This window comes from Carcharodon carcharias, chromosome 9 (genome assembly GCF_017639515.1).
Source record: "Carcharodon carcharias isolate sCarCar2 chromosome 9, sCarCar2.pri, whole genome shotgun sequence".
NCBI lineage: Eukaryota > Metazoa > Chordata > Chondrichthyes > Lamniformes > Lamnidae > Carcharodon > Carcharodon carcharias.
The window spans coordinates 141,779,787-141,803,264 of NC_054475.1; positions in this window are offsets into that span (position 1 = coordinate 141,779,787).

A 23,478-nucleotide genomic window follows, 5' to 3' on the forward strand; every position below is an offset into this window, starting at 1 on the left:
CACTGTTTTTTGATAAATATATATAAAATTTTATTTGATAAATTCTACTTGATTCATAAATACGAGTTATTTGTATTTTGTTTTGTTAGGCACAACTGAGGACCCCATTGTTACAAATTAAGAATTCAGAACTTAGTTCTTTTAATTAAAAGGGTTTTATACCTCAAAAACACCTAAATTACATCAACCAAACCTGTCATCCTTAAACGGAACATTAGGGACTGCCACTATAAAGAAGTTTGACCTATTTTTTTTAACTTACCTTATTCTGGAATTAGGGGAACAAGAGTGCTCCTCCCAGCTCCACATTAGATCTGTGGGTCACTGCCCATCACCACTGTCTGCCAACCCCACCAAACTCCACCCCCATCATTGATTGCCTCTCCACAGGATCTGTTGAAGAGCTTCATTGGCATCCAATTGGACTGAACTTGCTACCCACTGCAACCAGCAAGTTCCATGGCCAGTACCTGTGACTTGCTGGTAATGAACAAATGAGGCTGATGCACCATTTTGTTGTGGTTCTGCTTCTGTCCTCAGTAGGATCATACAGCATGCACAGCACTAAGTTTGTTCCCTGTTTTTGGCTGCAATCCAATTTCTAGGCCTTGATGTTTCTGTGAAAGGGTCATTAAATATATATTTGTCCCACAACTGTGACTTTTTCTCATGTGTGAAGTGCTGAGTTGTAAGTAACAAAATAAGCCAGAGAAACAACTTGTTAACTCTTCTTGACTGGTTGCTAATGTTGGTAATGTGCTTATTGAAAATTTCCTAAATATTCATACAATTAGAAGAGGGGAATATAGGCAAAATGCAAAGAGGAAAAATCCTGTAAGGGGAATTTAAAGGCATCTACAGAACCCTGAAGGAAATTCAGTTGAGTTCTGTCGTTGTGCAATCTTCTCTGTCAGGTTTTCAGCTCTACCAGGCCTTGCCTAATGCCCAGGTGGTAAAAACCAAAATCTGCCACATGTCCTTTGTTCATGTTTGGAATCATAGACTGATACAGCATAGAAAGGGTCCATTTGGCCCATTGTACCTGTGTCAACTCTTTGAAAGAGACTGCTGTTAATATGAACATAGAGAGGAAGCTGGAAGTCTCAGCAGCTTTTGTTATGTAGGGATAGCCATTACTGAAAACCTAATACCAATCCGGGCTAGCAGTTTCACCAGTAGCCATTAGCTCATCATCCCTCAAGCAATCTTCGCCCAGCCCCATGATCAGCCATCAATGCACCTCCAATAGCAGTGCTCAAATCACCTCCTACCTGCACTCCATAGGTCAACTCATCTCCTATGCCAACCTTTGCTCAACAACAATCAATACAAAGAAATTAATGAAATTATGATCAACAATTGCAAATAAATTGTGAGAGCCATTATTAAACTTACGCCATTCTTATTCTTCCACTACCACCAGCTATCTCCGACTTATGACCAATCACTCCAGTTCCAAGCAACTGATTTTGCAACTGTCAATCCATCTAAAAATCAGTCATTCCTGATATGGAAAATAACCTTTTTTTAACCTCAACATTCACTTTTGAAGCTTCCTGATGGGAAGAATCCATCAACAGCTTTCACATACAAGGAACTAAGTTGCAGCTAACTTGACAGCCATAAATTAAATTATGTTAGTGCATAGTCTGACATTAGGGGATGAGTCAGCTATTATCATGACTGCATGGGCTGACATTAGCCTGCCTGGGCTGATATTGGAGGTTTCAAAGGGTGGGCTGTCATTAAGGTTTTTGCTGCCTGACAGGGTGAACTGTTCATTAGAGTTAAGGAATGAGCTAAAAATTGCCACTAGAATCAGATGACAGCTGCTAGTGGGTTGGATGATGGCTGAATGCATTTATCTGAAGGGGAACATCTTGGCAGTAAATCAAGATAAACAAAATGTTTTTATCTTGAGATATGGATTTGGATCATTCATTGTATTTGGGATAACGACAATTGTATAGAGTTAGGCATGGTAAGTATATTTTGCACATAACATTTCAGCACAGATTTTATATTCTAATCTGTTAGCAGAAAGGCATATAGCTGCTGCACTGCATTAGCCACATACATTTTCCACTCAGCTGTTAACATTGCACAGTTCAATCCACTGCGTCTTAGTTTAATGCAAATAGTGCACTAAGCCATCCAATTCAATGTCATCAATAATCACAATTTACCACCTGCACAACATGGAATTGAGGACAATAATGCCAAGAAATTGACCTACGAGAATTCCAAAGGTTCAGAAAATGCCAATTGGTATGCAGAATAAAAATGAGGAATCTTAGATTTTAATGAAATTCATATTGATTTCATGTTGGAGAAGCCAATGGCCAAGACCAGCTTCCACTTGGAAGCTGGCATTGAGTGCTTTATATAAAATGGCTGGAGTCAGAGGATGGTGGTGACTGGTTGAATGCAATCTCCAGCAATAAAAGAACCTAGCATAACCGAAAAAACAAATGTTCAATAGCATGCAAAGGACCACCACGGAAAAGACTATACTCCACCATAACCAGAGAAGAGCTTCAGCACCTGAGGTGACTTTCTGTGGCTAATAATTAGAGGCAATAGCTCTTCAGCCTTGAAAACATAGTGGAAGTTAGGGATGGTTACAACCACAACAAGCACTAATAAACATCTTCCCAAAGTCTGTGTATCCGTGTAGAATAAATTTTAAAAACTAGTCATTCCAAATCATGAAAGTAGAATCAGAACAGTAAATTCATTATTCCACAAAGGAATAATGGCGGATTTTGCTGATCTGATTATGAAAGTGTTGTGGCCCATTCTTTCTTCAATTTTCTCACATTTTTAATTCCTCCTGATCATGAAAGCACTGGCTCTTGTTTTATGACTGTAACAGCCTTGTAGTGCCTTGCCAAGGTGGTACCCTGAATGCACACGCTTAGCAAGCCTGATTTTGTCCGCACACAATGTCCTCATTCACAGAATTTCTTTTGGAGAAGTTGAACAGTAGCAAATGTCATTTAATATTTAAAAAGGTTAATGAGCAAAGCCCAATATGGGATAATGCATACTGACTAGTTTCATGAGCATGAAGATTATATGTGTTAACTAATTTAATCTGACAACCAAATCTGGCATAGAAATAAAAAGAGGCCTGTGGCTCAGCAAGGTTGATTTTAATAGTTGGCTATCTGAATCAGTTGGCAGCCACATTATTAAACACAAATTTCACAGGGCAACTCAACAGAGCGAACACTGTGCATCATCCCACTCAGTTTACTGGACGGTGAGGTAGAAAATGTTCAAAAAAGGTAGAATTATATTACTGAGTTAGAGGAATGAGTGTTCTCCCCTGAGCTCAACACGAATATTGTAGGCCAACGCTATCCAAGACTCCATTTCACTCCCAGTTCTCCCTTCTGGACCTATCTGTCTGCAGGCTTCTTCAGCTTCCAGCCCACCAGCATTGTGCTGAAATGGAGTTGGTTCAGTGACATGATCGTGAAGCCCAGTTGTTTATTGTTTTAATATTTGCTCTTGGGATGTGGGCATTGCTGGCAAGGCTAGCACTTATTACCCATCCCTAATTGCCTTCGAGAAGGTGGTGGTGAACTGCCTTCTTGAACTGCTGCAATCTGTGTGGTATAGGTACACCTACAATGCTGTTAGGTAGGGAGCGCAAATTCCAGAGGCAGTGAAGGAATGGCACATATTTCCAATCAGGATGGTGAACATAAGAACATAAGAAAGAGGAGCAGGAGTAGGCCATTTGGACTTTTAAGCCTGTTCCACTATTCAGTAGAATCATTGCCCGTCTGATCATGGCCTCAAATCTACTTTCCTGCCGCCCCCTATAACCCTTGACTCCTTTGTAGATCAAAAATCTGTTTAACCATCCTTGAATGTATTCAATAACCTAGCCTCCACTGCTCTCTGGGGTAGAGAATTCCAAACTTTATCAGCCCTCAGAGAAGAAATTTCTCCTCATTTCCATCTTAAATGGGAGATCTCTCGTTCTGAAACTACTTCCTCATTCTAGGTTCCACCACAAGGAGGAACTTCATCTCAAGATCAATCCTGCAAAGCCACCTCAGAATCTTGTTTCAGTAATATCACCTCTCGTCCTTCTAAACTTCAAAGAGTACAGGCACAACCTATTCAACCTTTCCTCTAAAGACAACACCTTCATCTCAGGAGTTAACCTAGTGAATCTGCTCTGAACTACATCCAATGGAAGCATATTCTTCTTTAAATTAGGAGACCAAAACTGTACATAGTACTCCAGGTCTGGTCTCACCAATGCCCTGCACAATCGCAGCAAGACTCCCCAACTTTTATACCCCATCCTCCTTGCAATAAAGGCCAGCATTCCATTTGCCTTCCTAATTACTTGCTGTGCCTGCATGCTAACTTTTGTGATTCATGTAATGAGGACACCCAGATTCCTCTGTAGCACAGCATTGTACTACAGTCTTTGGCCATCTAAATAATATTCTGCTTTTCTACTCTTGCTACCAAAGTGGATAACCCCACCCTTTATTGTGTCCTCTTAACAACTCTAATTTGTCAAACATAATTCCCTTTCATAAAACCATGGTTGACTCTGCTTGATTGTATTACGATTTTCTTAATACCCTGCTACTACTTCCTTAATAATAGATTCCAGTATTTTCCCAATGACAGATGTTAGGCTCACTGGCCTATAGTTTCCTGCTTTTTCTCTTGCTCCTTTCTGAATAGGGGTGTTACATTTGTGGCTTTCCAATTGCTGGGACCTGTTTTCCTAATGCTTTTTCTCTAGTGATGATGATTGTTGAGTTTCCCTCCTTTGCATCCTGATTTTCTTCTATTCTTGCAAAGCATTTAGTGCCTTGTACCATGAAGACAGATAGAAAATAGTTGTTCAAAGTCTCTGGGTGGAATCGCCCCAGATTTGCACTAAGTGCAGTAGCAGGCGGGAAAAATAATGTTTTTCCCGCTGGCTGTAATGGTGGGTTTTCGTGCTGTATTGTCCCAATCCCACCTCATTAATCATGCATTCCCAGGAAAAATACAATTTCGATGGCAGACAGGCTCTCATTCGCCCGCCATGCCATCACCACCCCGTTTCATCACGCTGGGCTTTATATTCAAAGAGCAGCTGTGCACACACCTCTGAGTGCTTCCAGCCCAACACTGCTGCACAGAAGACATGGCCCCAAAAGGCAAGAAGACTGCAGCCCCCATGATTCAGTGACGCTTCTATCAAGCGCCTTTTGAATGCTATGGAGGCCCGCCATGATGTCCTGTACCCCTACTCTGGCCGCAGAAGGATCAGCAACATCACCGATCTGGCTTATGAGGCGGCAGCAGTGGTGGTCAGTGCTAACATCCTGCAAAAGAGAACAACCACCCAGTGCTGAAAGAGGATGAAAGATCTCCTGCGTTCTGCCAGGGTAGGTTACTCTTCTCATCACTTCCAACTCACACAATCACAAACCCATCACACATCCACAGGGCCCTCACTCAATGCCAGTTCAAAGAGAGCACCATTCATTCTCACACTCACACCTTCACTCTCCTCATCCCGTCCATAGGGCCACTCACCAGCCACACATGCCAGGCATATTTACCATCTGGCCTGGCAGGTGTCCTGCTTACACTCTCTCCATCTGTATTCATGCAGGACAAGCTGGCACACGATAAGAAGGAGAGGTCGCAGGCCGATGAAGGAATACCTGAAGTCAAGGATCTCACGGACTTTGAAAATAGAGTCATCCGGCTGGCCGGTGAAGATCTGGACCTTTCCTGTGCTGACAGTAAGGTCGGTGGTGCTCTACCAAATGAGGATCCAGAAGTGCAACATCCATCAGACAACCATGCCGTGTGTCACCTCCCAGTTCCGCAGTCCCCTCCATGCACTAATTATCTCTCCTTGCTTTCACAGACACAAATGGGAGACAGCCAACGGAGTCCATGACCCAGGGTCTCCAATCAAGCCCCGAAGAAAATTCTGAAGAGGAATCTGAAGGCACCTCATTGAAGACTCATCACAGCATTCACCCACACCCTCCATCACCACAGAGATACACGCCTCGGCAGGACCACGCTTTAGAGCAGCCACGGGATCACAATCTGGTGAGCACACAGCAGGCGGAGGCAGAGACTTCCCAGGTCTCCAGCACTCAGAGGACCGCTGGAGGCCAGGAATCTGCTGAGTCCGAGTTAGATAAGGAGCCTCTGGACTCAGTCATACCTCAGTTGCTGGGGCTGCAAAGGCAAGCCCGGGCACATCAGTAAGGGATGTCCGCTGCACTCCTCAGATTGCAAATCATGATGGACGAGTCCATCCACCTTCAGGCTTAGGTGATACTGCCAGTAGGCCAATGCACCAAGGTCAACATTGGCAGGATGGGGGCCACCATGGAGACCTTGGTCCAGGACATCGGTCCTGCACTGCTGCACGGTCTGAACTCCATCGCTGATGCCATAGTTGACCTCCAACATTGTGTACGAGAGAGGGGTGCAGAGCAGCTTAATCTCACTCCAGCTTTCCCTTCTCCTCAATGAGTCAGCCAGGGGCTATCAGGCACCCATAGGGAGGCGGACCAGCACTCAACATCCTGGGGCCGTCCATCCAGGTGACTCTGGGAGTATCCGGCTCATCCAAATCCCCTCTTTCTTTGACCCCAACATCTCCAACTCCACAGGTGAATGAGGGTGACACTGCCACACAGCAGGACCCCGAAAGCAGGCCGGGGCCCACAGGTCTCGGCCCTCCAGAGGACACCTGCCAAGGCCATCCCAAACAGAGCATAGCAGTCAGCAGGCTGCCTCCACCTCTGCTGTGGATGTCGGGGGAGAACCAAGGTGTAGCGGCAGGGTTAGGATGGCTAAGATGATGTAGTTACGCAGCCTGGGCACGGATGTTAATCGTTTGTATATAATGTTCACTATTGTAAATAAACTCCCAAGAATGTCTCCCTACCTTTGGCTTCTTGTTCTGATGAGCAGTGTTTGTGTCACACAGGTGTGAAACCTCGATTGCTGAACATGATAAAAGCAGGTGTCTCAGTCCAGAGCTTCTTCCCTTTGTGCAGTCTTCAGACCAAAGTGATGGTCTGGCCTCACACTCCCTGGACAAAATGGCCAAGTGGTTATGGTACTGGGTTTGTAACCCCAAGATCAAGAGTTCAAATCTCACAATTGCAAACTATGAAACAATGTAACTTCATCTGAAACAGATGGAAACGGGTTTGTACTCGAAAGAGTTACATCTTGGCTTGGCCTAAATAGCCAAGTGGTTATGGTACTGGGCTTGTAACTGGCACGGCAAAGAGGGGCTTTTTGTACGGACTGCTGCTGCACACCTTCCATTTTCTCGCCCTTGTCCGTCGACCGGACACGCCCTGGCGTGCCTTGTTGCCGTCCGGCGGCGGAGGCCCCCGATGGGAGGCCCTCTATGGAGGTGTCCTCCCCCTTTCTATCGGGGACCTGGATTGGAGGGTGTTGCATGCAGCAGTCCCTTATAATAAGAGGATGCATAGGTTCACGGACTCTCAGGACACGTGCCCTTTTTGCAGTCTTGTGGAGTCCATGGACCATGTATACATAGGGTGTTGTAGACTGCACTCCCTTTTTAGTTATTTGAAAAACCTTTTATTGATGTTTTGTTTGCACTTCAGCCCCACGCTCCTGATCTATGGGCACTCGGTGCGGAAGGGGGTCGGGAAGGAGGAGGACCTCCTCGTGAACCTGCTCCTGGGCCTGGCCAAGTTGGCCATTAACAGGTCCAGGCAGCGGGCGATCGACGGGGGAGTCCCGCCCGATTGTTTGTCCCTCTTCCGTGGCTACGTTCGCTGCCGGATGTCCCTGGAGAAGGAGCACGCGGTGTCTGCTGGCACTCTCGAGGCCTCCCGTGCTCGGTGGGCACCGCGGGGACTGGGGTGTTTTGTTGACCCCTTTAATCACATTTTGATTTAAAGTTTGTAAGTTTCCTTTAAACTTTGTTCTTGGTTTTACAGCTGACCTGAATTAGGGGCTGTGCCTGATTTATCCCAATTTTGTTGATTTGGTTTTCATTTAAAAGATTATCAAGAGTTCAAATCTCACAATGGCAAACTATGAAACAATGTAACTTCATCTGAAACAGATGGAAACGTGTTTGTACTCGAAAGAGTTACTGATGCCTGCACCTCGATGGTGCTGGTCATTGCTGCCAGAATGTCATGGGCAGGCATCACAGAGTTCCGTCATTCTCTCTGTGTGCTCTCAGCACCTTTAAGCTGAGGCTGGCTCCTCATCTCTTCAGCACCTGTGACCAGTGTCGCTGTGCTCCTGAAGGGGTCAGGTGCTGAAGGCTGACAAAGAATCAGGTGCATGTAAAGTTTCATGGCTGCATCTCCATGATATGACCCTGATCACAGAGCACAAGTGAGCTGCCCTCGGCCAGACAAGAGTCATACCTTCACAGAGGGGTGCAGGGCAGCTTAATCTCACTCCAGCTTCCCTTTCTCCTCAAGGAGTCAGCCAGGGGCTATCAGGCAGCCATTGGGAGGAGGACCAGCACTCAACACCCTAGGGCTGTCTACCCAGGTGACTCCGGGAGTGTGCGGCCCATCCAAATCCTCACTTCCTTTGACCGCAACATCTCCAGTTCCACAGGGGAATGAGGGTGACACTGCCACACAGCAGGACCCCAAAAGCAGGCCGGGGCCTGTGAAAATGTGAAAATCTATGGAGTGGCCTCACTGCATGTCGTCATCATCCTCCTGGAATCGAGCGGCTATTAGGGTCTCCTCTGCGTCTCCATGACAGGAGCCTTATCACGGATGGTATGTGAGCTATCATCAGCCAGACTGCAGTCAAACCTTCACAGAGGCAATGTGAGGATCTGTGGTATCTCTTCACTGCATGTGGTCATCATCCTCCACAAATCTAGCAGCTATGAAGGCCTCCCGAGCACGCCTGCCTTGTCTGGCCAGAGCAATGGCCTCATCGCCTTCAAGAGCCTCCTCACCCTCCTCCCCGTCGACGTCTTCCTCTCCAGAGGAGACCTCCAGCTCCTCCCTGTTACAGCACCAGGTTGTAAAGGGCAACGATGATTTGTGAAACCCTCTGTGGACTAAATTGCAGGGCTCTACCAGACCGGTCCAGGCACCAGAAGCTCATTTTCAGCATCCCGATGGTTTGCTCCACCAAGGTGCAAGTTGCAGCAGAAGCCTCGATATACAGTCACTCTGCTGTAGTCTGAAGCGGCCGCATGGATGTCATCAACTATGTTCTTTGTGGGTAGCCCTTGTCCCCTAGGAGCCAACCCTGCAGCCTCTGTGGATACTGGAAGACATCAGGGATCTGTGACCGACTGAGAATGTAGGAGTCGTGGACACTCTCTGGGAACTGTGCGCATGGGCTGGCCGCACTCCAGCTATACATTCAGTGAGTGGAAGCCCTTGGGGTTGACACACTCGACCAGTTGTTGCGGTGGAAATCTGAGCGCCACATGAGTGCAGTCAATGGCACCCTGCACCTGTGGGAAACCTGGGCAAATCCAAGTGATCTTGCAACCCGGCTTTCTTGGTCCTGGGAGAAATGCATAAAGTCCTGGGATTCGTGAAGATGGCATCGTGACCTCATGGATGCATTTGTGGGTGGAGGCTTGTGATATCCCACACAGGTCACCTATTGAGCCCTGAAAGGAGCCACTGGTGTAAAAATTGAATGCCGTGGTCACTTTCACAGCCACTGACAGTAGATGCTCTCCATGTCCACATGGCGCCAAAGCCTGCAGCAGCTGGCAGATGTGACCGACCAGCTCCCTAGACATCAGTGGTGACATTGGTTCTCGGTCATCTGCAGGAATGAAAGGTGGCATCGATAGATCAATAGCAAGGCACCGACCAGTGACAGCTCTCTGTGGCTCTTCAGCAGAGTTTGCGGGAGCCCCAGCCGCTCCTTCTTCCGGAGGGTGCTGCTCCTACCTCTGCGCAGCTGGGTATCTCCGTCACTCTCTTCTCCTTCATCTCCGCTCTCTGTACGACATGAGGTAAAAAACTAGGTCACAAGGCCCCATGCTCCTGATGTACTCCTCCTGCAGGATGAAAGACGGAGATGTGTGGGTTAGCTTGAGTGTACTAAGAACCTGCCTTGGTTAAGTCTGAAGAATGCTTAATGCATCCCAGAGGGTGCTGGCTCCCACTTGGACGGCCAGAGTTTAGTGCACTGCATGGCTGCCTGAAACTCCACCCACCTCTTCCCCAGACCGAGTGGCAGCAGCTTCTCTCACTGGACTCCATGCTGTGCTGTCAGCTCAGGCGCAGGCATTCTCCTAACTCACACTGCAAGGCTGCACTGTTAGCTTCAACCATGAGGGAGACTGGTCCAAACTGGGATGCTGACATTGCAAGGGGCTGTGAGCACCTCCACCAGTGACAGCTCCATGGTCAGCTTTAGCAAGGAGATTATACAATGTGCCCAGTTGTTCAACTCTTCTACAGTCCACTAAAACACTCATTAGTTTGCAGTCTTTACCTGAAGGGCAAAAAGTTCAGGACCGTTTGGTGGCTCTTTGGTGCCTCAGCGTTGCTTGAGTGGGCAGATAAGCTAGTGGCCCGACTCGGAGCATTACACTGTGATTGTGTCTGAGCTGTCTCAGCTATGGAGGAATGGTCACTTTACACAGGTTTCCCTAATGCGTGGCAGCTTCCCTCCCCCCACTACCTTGCACGCACTTGTGCACCACCATCAACCACAGAGCAACCCTTGGCCCCCCACAAAACCCACCTTGACCACGGTGCAGCCCTTGACCGCACCCCCCCACCCACCCCGCCAAGTCACCTCAACCTTCAAGTCCAAAAAGCAGCCCTGGCGAGTGCTGCACAACCTTACTGTGCACTCACCTCCGAGTTCCCCTCAAAGTGCAGCCGCTAAGTGCACGCTTTATATATTGTTGTGAAACACATCAGCGTGCAATCACATCGATGTGCTCAGATGATCCAGCGTGGGGGATGATTCCGGCAGGCTGAGTTTATAATGACATGCAGATGTGTTACTATGAGGTTCCTGACGTCTGGCGGTGGGAAATGTGGCCCTCCATTGACAGGTGGAGTGGGCGATTGCAACTGGTTTCACGACGTTGTGAAACCGATTTTTGGCTTTCTCACCACATTGTCTGCTCATGCCGCCAAACATGCCCGACACCAGTGGGCACGGAAAATGCGGCCCTCTGTCATTTCCTTGTTTCCCATTATTAATTCCCTAGTCTCATCCTGTAAGGGACCAACATTTACTTTAACTGCTCTCTGCCATTTTATATACTTATAGAAATACTTACTAGATAAAAACAAAAAACTGCGGATGCTGGAAATCCAAAACATAAACAGAATAACCTGGACAAACTCAGCAGGTCTGGCAGCATCGGCGGAGAAGAAAAGAGTTGACGTTTCGAGTCCTCATGACCCTTCAACAGACCCTTTTACCTTTGTCCAGGTAATTCTGTTTTTGTTTTAGAAATACTTACTGTCTGTTTTATGCTTCTTGCTAGCTCACTCTTATATTCTAATCTGTTTATTATATTTTTTAAGTCATTCTTTGCTTGTTTCTAAAATTTTCACAATCTCTGGCTGGCCTAACACTAATTTTTGCAGCATTATGTATTTTTATTTATTTTTTTCACGGGATTTGGGCACCACTGACTATGCGTGCGAAGTGTGCCATATAGTGTGGCATCAGCACCAAATGCTGCCTTGCCCATGCTCATCTCTAATTGCCCTTGAGAAGGTGGTGATTAGCCACCTTCTGGAACCACTACAGTCCATGTGGTGTAGGTACTCCCAAGGTGCTGTTAGGGGGGAGTTCCAGGATTTTGACCCAGCAACAGAGAAGGAAGAGCGATATAGTTCCAAGTCGGGATGATGTGTGGCTTGGAAAGGAACGTGTAGCTGCTGCCCTTGTTCTTCTAGGGGATAGAGGCTGCAGGTTTGGAAGGTATTGAAGGAGGCTAGGCAAGTTACTGCAATGCACCTTGTATATGGTATACATTGCTGCCACTGTGTGCTGCTGTGGAGGGAGTGAAAGTTTAAAGTGCCGAATGGGATGCCAATCAAGAGGGTTGCTTTGTCCTGGATGGTGTGGAGCTTCTTGAGTGTTGTTGGAGCTTCACTCAGCCAGGAGAGTGGAAAGTATTCCATCACACTCATGATTTGTGCCTTGTATATGTTGCACAGACTTTGAGGAGTCAGGAGGTGCGTCACTTGGTGCAGAATTCCCAGCCTCTTATCTGTTCTTGTAGCCACAGTATTTGTATGACTGTCCAAGTTAAGTTTTTGGTCCATGGTAACTCCCAGAATGTTGATTGTGGAGGATTTAACAGTAGTAATGCCATTGTATGTCAAGCGGAGATGGTTAGAATCTTTCTTGTTGGAAATGGTCATTGTCTGGCACTGTGGTGTGACTGTTACTTGTCACTTATCAGCCAAAGCCTGAATGTTGTCCAGGTCTTGCTGCATAAGAATTGGTTTGCTTCAGTATCTGAGCAGTTGCTAATGGTAATGAATGCTGTGCAATCATCAGCAATGTTACAACCAGGTGAGGAGAGGTTAAATGGCTCCCCTCTCTGCCCTCTTCACATTTGACCGTGATTGGTTTCTTTTCGTTTGAAAAGGATATACTTATCAATTCAGTGAATACTCAACTGTTTATGCACTATGATCATAAAAGAACCAAAGGAACAGGTTTTCTTATGTTTAACAAAGGAAGAAGTTTTATTGTACTTTTTTATTCATTCATGGGGTGTGGGTGTCGCTGGCTACGCTTGAGAAGGTGCTGCCTTCTTGAATCGCTGCAGTCCATGTGGTGTAAGTACATCCACAGTGCAGTTAGGGAGGGAGTTCCAGGATTTTGACCCAGCAAACTGAAGGAACGGCGGTATATTTCCAAGTCAGATGGTGAGTGACTTGGAGGGGAATTTCCAAGTGGTGGCCTTCCAAGTGTCTACTGTGCTTGTCCTTCTTGATGGTAGAGGTTGTGTGTTTAGAATGTGCTGTCTAAGGAGCATTGGCAAGTTCCTGCAATGCATCGTGTAGATGATACACACTGCTGCTATTGTGTGTCGGTGGTGAAGGGAGTGAATGTTTGTGGATGGATTGCCAATCAAGCAGGCTACTTTGTCCTGGATGGTGTCAAGCTTCTTGAGTGCTGTTGGAGCTGCACTCATCCAGGAAAGTGGAGAGTATTCTATCACACTCCTGGCCTGTGTCTTGTAAATTGTGGACAGGCTTTGGGGAGTCAGGAAGTGAGTTACTCCCCACAGGATTCCTAGCATCTGACCTGTTCTTGTGGCCACAGATATAAGCAATATAATAAAATACACACCAACTTAGACATACACACACAAACTCAAAGTTTACACAAACACAAATACAGAGTAGGGAAGAATAAGTTAGCTAAATTAGTTGTCCGTAAAAATAGTTAAAAATAATATATAGTCTGTAGTTTGGTGACTTGGCTGGCTTCAGGCTGAATTCGATGTTCTAGATGCTTCTGATTCAAAGATGTAGACAACTGAGATGGTTGTTCTTCAGGAGATGGTAGTGCTGGGTTGGATTCTTTTTAGAAATCTTTGTCTGCAGCAGGGTGTCCCTCGATGATCACAGTCAGCAAAAAAGCATCAAAGCTTACCTGGTGAGTTGGAGGAATAAAGAGACATGAGAGACCCCATTTAGGTCTAAGCTGCTTGTCCTCAGTTCTGTTAACATGTGCTTAAAACATACAAAGGGTTGGCATGTCATGTGATCATCCTTCTCCAACTGCTCAGGAGATTCAAAAAAATACTTTATCCATGTATTCCAAAGTTGACTTGATTAGCTTCTGGACAGAAGCTAACATAGCCAGAATCCCATTGTGCAAGCGATTAGTCTTAATGGCCCATCTCCAAAAGTTGAATACTTCAGGTGGTTGTCATAGGTGCCTTACAATTGAGACAGGAGATGTGAGTCCTTCACACTCCCCTGAAGTAATTGTCTTTGATTCGCTTGCAGACAGACTGACTCTACTTCAATGAACTGGAATGTGGAATGTATAGTAATGCAAATTGGGATTAGTCATCTTGGGTTCTGAGTTCAAATCACTTCAGTCTCTGTGTTTTTAAAAAGTTTGTTTTTAAAAAGCTCAATTCAGATTTCCAGCTAGTGGATTAAAATCATTATTTGACATAAAATACATCTGTATGACAGCAAACATTCACTTCTGACTTTAAGTTGGAGCTAAGGTTCATAATGAATCAGGCTTCCTATCAATAGAAAGGCATTCCACCCGTAGCTTACTTATCACCTGCCTGGAATTAAATCTGGCCCTTTAACGTCATGATAAATGAATGTCCTTTGAATAACCTTTGTCTCACCAGTCCAGACCAGAATATACCAGATGTGTTTTGCAAGAACTGTCTATAATCATGTTGTATTTACATTCTTTCCTGGTTTCCTTTTCTTCTTGCTAGGGAATTAGTCTCTCATGGTGCTAATTTCTATTATGTAATTAATCCATGTCATTATTTTTTGTCTCAGTATAACAGTCTCACATATCCCATCAAAAGGAAACCAGGATGTGTATTTTTATAATATTGCTTTCTCTATTTGCCTGCTTAATTTTTATAAATGTTTCCCTGATTATGCATACAACTGAAATATAAGTGTAAACTAATAAGTAGTGAATTAGCCCAGAATTTTCTGAAATATTGGAGAGTAACTATGCTGTTTTTTTCCCCCAAGTAAATTTATGAATGACTGATTTATACTTACTTTACACCAAAATGTTTCTGTGGGTGAATTTTCTTGACTTCCAAACTACGTTCGCTGAAACCTTTTGCTGCTCATTGACATAGCTACACTCTCTAAACAGCAGAGCAGCTCATGGATTTCCATAAATAATGCACTAATCTAGATTTCTGTCCAAAATTTAGACATAACATGGTCTAGAATAACCTGATATCAACATAACAGATTTCTGGAGTTTGGTAATAATGTTATTTGTGATTTTATTTTCATTTTTCTGGTTTTACTGAAATCAGCACTATACATTAGCCAAGGTGCTGTCAGTCTCAGAATACCCAAAATATTCTCAAATCCCCCCACCCCATCACTCCATTGGCAAATTCAAAAGGACTAAGCCGCTGGAATGACTTTGCCAAAAGCAGTATGAGTGCATAATAGGAGATGAAGAGGAGCAGCAGAGACATGAAATGCAGAGTGAGACAGCACGGCAGAAGACAAGCTTTTTTCCAGTAGGTTATGCTCTTCTTGGAGATTGGAGTAGTGACACATGACTACGGCACCACAAAGGGAAGCTTTACTCTGCAACTAGCTGTGCTGCACTAAACTGGGCATGAATAATGCACCCTTTGATCAGTGTACTTGTACCAGCAGTAGTGAGTGAATTGCAAAGCTAGTCTCCCCACACTGTGGGCGAAATTGTCCCAGATTTGCTCTCAGTGCAGAAAAGGCAGGGCAATGGCACTAGGTCATAATGCTCATTTGGAGAGCCAGTGCAGACACAACAGGCCGAATGGCCTCCTTCTGGGCCACTAAAATTCTGTGATTCTGGGGTAAAACCTGTCGTTTTACCCATCGGCCGCAATGGCAGGTATTCGCACCATATCGTCCCCTTCCCGGTGCCTGATTAATAATGTACTTACAGGAACCATGCCGGATCGCTGGCGGAGTGGCATCTGATTCACCCACCTCGCCATCACCTCAGGCCTTCAATATCCAGGCGCCATATTTAAAGGGCGTTCTGGCACAGGTCACCTATGGAGACTGGAAGGAGCTACTAGTATAAAAATTGAGCGCCTCAGCCACTTTCATGGTCACTGGTAATGAATGCCCTCCATGTTCCCATAGCACCAAATCTTGCAACAGGTGACCAACCAGTTCCCTAGGCATGCACGGTCCTCAGTGACACTGGTTCTCAGTCATCTGCAGGAATGACAAGCGTTAATTATAGACCCTGGGTCTAGCAAAGTGTCTTTGAGCAATGATTCTCGGTGGATCTTCAGCTGCATGCCCAGCAGGCCCTGCCACCCCTTCATTTTCAGAAAGATGCTCCTCCCTTTGCTGAACCAAGTGCCTCCACCGCTCTCTTTCTTCATTATGTTGATGACTGTGGCATTAGTGGCATTTCCTGTCCTCACCCTGATCCAGAAAATTATGTGACTTATACTTCAAATTTCCAACCATCCAATATCTTTACATGATCAATCTTTGACTCTTTCCTCTCCTTCCTAGAATTCTGTCTCCCTATCTCTGTGAGTGGGCTGGGAAATGACAGCTTTTGCCCACTGTTCTTATAGCCACCTGAATTATAATCTTTCCCACCTTGGTCTTTCGATACTCCATTCCTTTCCCCCAGTTTGTCCATCGCATATATTCTGGCGATGACACCAGTGCTTCGGAAATGTCTTCAACTAAAGATTCCACTCCACAAGGTTGACAGGACTCTTCTCTTGGTCCATCCAACTTTCTGGCCCTCTAACCCTCAACCCATCCTCCTGCCCCCATAAGCATGATGGGGACCCTTGCTCTCACTGTCCACCTGCCAGCCTTCATGCTCAACAGATGACCTTCATGATGCAAAATGGGCACCTCTGGATCTGAAATGGTGGGGAGCCTGTGTGTGCTGATTCTGCACCAGAAAAGCCAGACCTGTCATATTGTTTAGAGTTTCTTTCTAGTCATCCAGGGCACAAGCCTGAAAAAGGTATTAGGACCTTAGCGTATGCAAATACTGGGTTTGATGTACCATACACGCTGTGATCAGCTTCTTAGGCTCTAAGCAGCCAAACCCAAGATCCTTAAAAGGGACTGCTAAAGGTTGATAACTGAAAGCAAGGTGCTAACTTTATTACCGGAGGAGTTGGAATGTTCCTCCTTTTGTGAATTTTGTTGTCTTTTATTAATAAAGGCTAGCAGTAATCACTAAGGCAGTCCTCTCAGTGCAAGTGAATGGTAGTCATAACTGATTAGGAATTACCACAGTGAGTCTGTGCACAATCCAATGTCAATGAATGCAATACTCTTACTTTTCATACCAGAATTATGATCTACACAGAAATTGTAAGATTCCAATATTAAATCAAACCCCACATCTAGACTCCACTTCCATAATATCAATAAACATTTTGGTCAATGTAAATTCCATGGGCGGATTGAATTTTTAATTGCAGAAGGGGTAGATTTGCTTTACACATTGAAACTTGTGTTCCTGGACACCCACACTACATCCCAACACTTCCAGGATGATTAAGGCAATTTTCAAAGAAAGAGTTGGCGGGATGATCCAGGAGCCCACTCGTCTGCAATTTAACGGCCCATTAAACTCCTCAGGGAGCCTGTTAAGGGGCCAGGGAAGGTCAGGAGCCAATTTTTCAAAGTGGAAATCACCAAATTTCAACAGACTGGTACAAGCTAGTTTTTTTTTTAAACCAGAAAAATTGTTGCCCCCAGGGATTTCGCTGCGAGATCAGGCACAGTACTGTTTGCTGGCCTTATGGTCAATTCTCTGAGTGCTGAGACATCTGGCCCTCCGAATTCCTGCCTCTTCTATTGTACAAGGGAATGGCAGGCCCTGTCATGGTTGCCATGTACCTTTAATGCTCCTACGTCAACAGGCATCTCCTCACAGAGCTCAGTGCCACTAATTGGGCACCAAGCTTGCCTCCAGCCCAGTTAGGACATTAACATTTGAAGCCTGCATCACATGAGGGTCAGGGACAAAGGTTTTGGGTTCCAGGCCCCGATTTGAAAACCAAGCCCCATGTTTCTGAAAATCTACGCAGATTCTCTCTGTAACTAAATAATTCCATATCTATATAATAAATGCAACAGACTCACAGACTGAATATCTTTTTCAGATGACTTTTCAGTGCCAAAATGGAATTAAAGCAAATATTATACATGCGCATAAACTGGAAAGCAATGTTTAAGCAGCTCCTTAGCTGAACAAATAATCAAGAGAACGTGAAAAGTAGTCTTTGAAAAAGTGGTGTTCCATCAGTACAAATATTCAGATTCAAAAGGATGCAATGTTATACACTAGGCTTGATTTTCTTTCCTATTGGTTTCAGAGTCTGACAGTACTTTGTTTAAGTGTTGTGCAGGCCTCAGCGATCAAAGTGTCAATGAAGCTCATGTGAAAAATCACTGCTGCTGAATTACGTTCAGATTACCTACAGATTCTGCTGCCCCTCATTTTTGGGGTATAAATCTGCACCCGTGTATTATTTGTGTAAATGCTGGAAACTTGTGTGAGCTGTCCTTTGCAGTGGGAGAGTAGCAGGTCTGAAAAACAGTTGAGGTTTTCGGCAAATTATCTTTTAAGCAGTGCACACGATTGAGCAAAACTATGCAGAGCAAAGCTGCAGCGTAAATTTAGTTACATGCGAATTTCTACGGAAAGTGGCAACTCCACTTTGATATCATTCTGCTGAAAAGTTTCAGGAAATTCCAGATCAAAAAGTTAGGGTAGATGTCAGGAAGTCCTTACTTTTCACAGAGTCATTGACCTCAGATCAGATTACCAAAACATGTCACAAACGTGGATTTAACCCTTCAAAGGGGAGCTGGATGACTTCTGGAATTGGAGAATTTCTCAAGTTAGACAGTAGATGGCAGGGTACTTGCAATCATTCCATTAGCAATTTTCTTGGCATCCATTTGGCTTGTTTGATCACCTTCAGGATCCAGAGAAGAATTTCCCAGAGCTTTTTTCCTCAAATATATTTGAGGAAAATGCTTCTCCCAAGGGACTGTGTAGAGATGGGTTGATGATTGCATGTATGGTTGGCACAGGCTACATTTTGACTTTTCCTGATTTTTTTGAGATATTAAACTGCTTAACATAAATAATCAGCATTTCCCTTAAAAACACAAGTAAAGTAATAGTTCTCTGCCTAACAGCACCGTGGGTGAACCTAACACAACTTGGACTGCAGCAGTTCAAGGCTACGGTTGACCACCACCATCTCAAGGGCAACACATACGGCCCATGAACAAATTTTAAATATTCTGACATAAATTCACTCACCAATATGGTGAACAGTAGCCTCCAGACTTTGATTATTTGTGTGTCATCTGCATTTCAGGTTAATGATAACTATCCCTCTGTAAATCGCATATATAACAGGAGGACAGGAGTACACTGTTGTTTCCTACATGGCAATAGTCACTACACTTCAAAAGTACTTAATTGGCTGTATAGTGCTTTGGGATGTCCTATGGTCATGAAAGGAGCTATACAAATGCAGGTTCTGTCTTCTTTGATACAGGAGGAAGAATAGGCAGTTATACTTCTCCACATCAACAACATTTGATGGTAACTTGCCTGCAACATGACAATTCCTTCTCTTTTCAGATGTTTCAAATTCTATCAATTATTCATCACGTTTAGGGTAAGTGATTTCTTATCATTCAGATCCAATGAAACAGCTTTTTCACTTTTCAAAATTTTTATGCATGATTTGTGCTACAGGCAATAAGTGTAGGCAAATTAGAATTTGTCACTAACTGCTATATTGTGTTAAATGACTACAACTAAAAATGTTATAAAGTCAAAATGAGTAAAACCTGAATTGACTCTCACTCCCTTTATTTCCTTTCATTGTCTGGGAATGTGATACTTAACTGATGATGGAGCTTCTGACCACTGTCTGGTTCAATATATTGGTTTTGTTTTCACTCCTTATCTTCCATTACTTCCCACGGTTCGTCTTTCATTTATCTATTCAACATTCAGGAACATATTGCAATTTGGTTAAGTGTCTCTGTTTCCCAGCAATCTTTCACAATTCATCTGGTTTCTTTCCATTTAGTTTATTTGTTCATGTATTGTCCCAGAGTTTCCTGTATTAACTATTGCTTTGCTATTCCACTCCCATGTTTTCCTGTTCAGAGTTCTTTCTCTGCCTTCCTTTATTTTTCATTTTTGTCTCCATATTCCCAACCTATGTCTGGAGGATCATTTCATTCCTCAGCAAATTGCAGCTTGTTTGTTTCCATACATTCTGTGTATATTACTTACCCCATTTATGTATAAAATTGTATCCAGTTTTCCATTTTTTAAATCAGGCCATACTTCATAGCCTAGGGCAACATTAAATGATTCCTTACCCCGGAAGCTGGGAAGCAGGAGGTGATTGAATCACAAGAGAAAGCGCAGTGTGGAGAGCCCAGCCCCTCCCCCTCCTGACTCCACTACCACCGCCCCCACCCCACCAACCCACCACCTGATAAAGTCAGGGGCAGGAAAAGTCAAGGCCAGCTTTCCTGCCCCTAAGTCAATTGAGGCCCTTAAGTGGCCAGTTAATGGCCCTTACGGGCCTCTTCCTGCCCCCACTGGTATTGTGAGGGGGGCTGGTGGGGTGGGGGGGGGGTGGTTTGGTAGGAGGGCATTCTGTGCCCCATAGCAGGCTCTGATAGCAGTCAGTGGCACTGTTGGAAATGAAGATCTGCTGGCTTCTGATTGGCCAGCAGCCCTTGGAGGCGGCATCTTCACTTCCAAAGGCCTGGGAATCTCGAGTTTAAGCAGGTAAATGCCTGATTAGGATTTAATCCCATCAGGGTTCCCAGAAATGGCTGCAATGGGATTGCCACCAGCTTTCTGGCCTGTGAACGAAGCCACTGCCATGGCCATTAAATTCAGTCCTAAGTCTTAGAATCATGGAATCATAGAAAGCTCTTGTGCAGCCCCTTGTGCCACTCCTGGCTTTATGGTAGAGCTATCCTACTCCCCTGCTCTTTCCTCAAAGCCCCATAATTCTTTTAAAAAGCAAAGGATCCCATTGGCTTTTTAAAGTGCCTTCTCAACTTATTCTACCACCTTCAAAGATTTTAGCACATTTTGCTCCAGGTCTCCCTGGTCCTACACCACTTTAAAATTGTTCCACTTAGTTCACCTCTCCTCATTCTTCCTATGAAAATGAGTCACTTCACACTTAACAGGATTAAATTTAATCTGCCATGGATCTACCCATTTCATCATTGTCCTGCTGGAGTCTGTTACTGTCCTCCTCACTGTTTACTACATTTCTGAGCTTCATATTCTCTATAAACTTAGAAATTATGCCCCGTGTACTCAAGAGCTCTGAAATGCAGAGGGATCTGGGTGTCTTAGTGCATGAGTCACAAAAGGCTAGTATGCAGGCTAATAGAATGTTAACATTTATTGCGAGGGGGGTTGAATACAAAAGTAGGGAGGTTATGCTTCAGTTATACAGAATAATAGTGAGACCACATCTGGAGTACTGTGTACAGCATTGGTCACCTTATTGAAAGAAGGATGTAAATGCATTGGAAGCAGTTTAGAGAAGGTTTACCAGACTAATACCTGGAATAGACAGGTTGTCTTAAGAGGAAAGGTTGGACAGGTTAAACTGTATCTGCTGGAGTTTAGAAGAGTAAGAAGTGACTTGATTGAACCATATAAGTTCCTGAAAGGTCTTGACAGTGTGGATGTCCCCCCCCACCAAACACCATCATCCCTTCCGAACTCACTCTCTTACACCTTCCTCCCTCCTTACACCTACCTCCCCACTTGCTGCATTCTCCCGTTACACCCTCCACCCCCCATACTCCCTCCTCCCCACTCACAACCTCACCATACCCCTATTCTGGCTTTCATGCAAAATGTGTGAACACTGTCACGGGCCTTTCTCTATCCTGTTATTCCAAGTTGACTGAACTTAAGGGAAGATTGTCATTGTTACAATTAATGGCCTTTTTCTCTCATGTAATTATGAAATGGCATTGTTGTAATTTACATCAAAAACATCACCATGCTATTGTGTGAGATGTTCTGCATCATACTCATCATGCGTGATTTAAGCCTCCATTTCATCTACCACAAGATGGCAATAGCTCTCCAGACCAATGTGTCACGTAATCCATTCACAATATTCAACAAGTCTCTAACTCTATCAATAATGTTTGGTAAAATGTAATGCAAATTCATTGGGTTTAAGCTCTTAAAGTGTCTGCTTGATTCAGTGATGGTACTCTAGTCTGTTAGTCAGAAGCTTGTGGGATTGACCGCCACTCCACAATTTAGCACATAACTCAGATTGACAATTCAGTTCAGTACTGAGGTTGTGATGCATTGTCAGAGGTGGCACTTATAGTAGGAGACATTAAATGTTGACACTGCATGCCTGTTGAGATGAATATAAAAGCTGCAAGAGCATTATTTCAAGAACTGGTGTCCTAGCTAACATTTATTACATACATAGGGTGTGTGACACAGAAACAGGCCATTCGGTCCAACCAGTCCATACTATTTATACACCACTTAAAGAGATTAATTGCTCATTGTTCTTTGTAATAGCTTGGTGTACACAAATTGGCTGCCTATATTTCAACAGTGACTATACTTGATAATTAATTAGCTATGAAGCATCAAGGGCATCCTAAGGATGTAAAAGGCGATATATAAGTGCAACCTTTTTTTCCTTACACTTACCAGTATTTGATTAGAAGTATAAAATATATATCAGTTCACAACATTAAATCAGGAATGAAAACAAATATTCTGCTATCTTCAAGCCATAAATTAATGGTTAAACATTGCCACTCTGCTGGCAAACACAATGAATATAAATAAAAAATATTTCACTTACAATGTGAAAGGTTTATTCCTTACTGGAAATGTTTCACTTCATGGAAAGCAATAACTCAAAGAAAACTGATGGCAAATGCCATAACCTGCAGGGAATAAAGATCTACTGATTCACTATGTCTAATAAGTACATCTTAATAAACATTTTTGTGTCTTTATTACACAACTACTGGTGGGGACATTGCATCCTGTGGGGGAGCACAAGACAGATGGTGAATCGTTCAATCCTCCACAGAGTGAGGCCCAGGAGGTTTGAGCTCCCTGAACACACCTGTATAGGCTCCATCAGTGTCCTGCTGGAGCCCATCAGGAAACATTGCGAAGGATTTTGGGCATCAAGAGACCGCTGGGGACCCAATACACCTCATTTATGACATTTGGAGGGAGGCTGGGAGGGCACGATGGTCAGGCCAATGGGAGAGATGTTCAGGACAGGGGAGCACTCCTAACAGTGAGCATCAAGTCCCCTGTTCCACTAAGCCCAGAAGAAAACAAGAAAATAAATGAGCTGACTTGCTTAGCCCACTTAAAGAATTTTTACTAGAGGATGCTCTCTTGCCTACTCAAAAGAGCAGGATAAACCCCAACCCATGGGAAAACCCGAGGGTATAAATTGTCACAACAATTTTAGTTCTGATTTCCACTGGATGAGCAGGGTTAAAGTCGAAAGTTAAGCCAATCTTCCCCTTTATTTGGTACCCAATGATTAAAGGTGTATTGTTGAATAAAAATGTGTTTTTTGTCCATTCTATTTATCACAATCAGATGTTATATTACATGTTCAATACAATAATGAATTTTAGACAATTTCAATAATAGCACTATGCATTCACCATACATGAGTAAAGCATTAACCAGTTTATC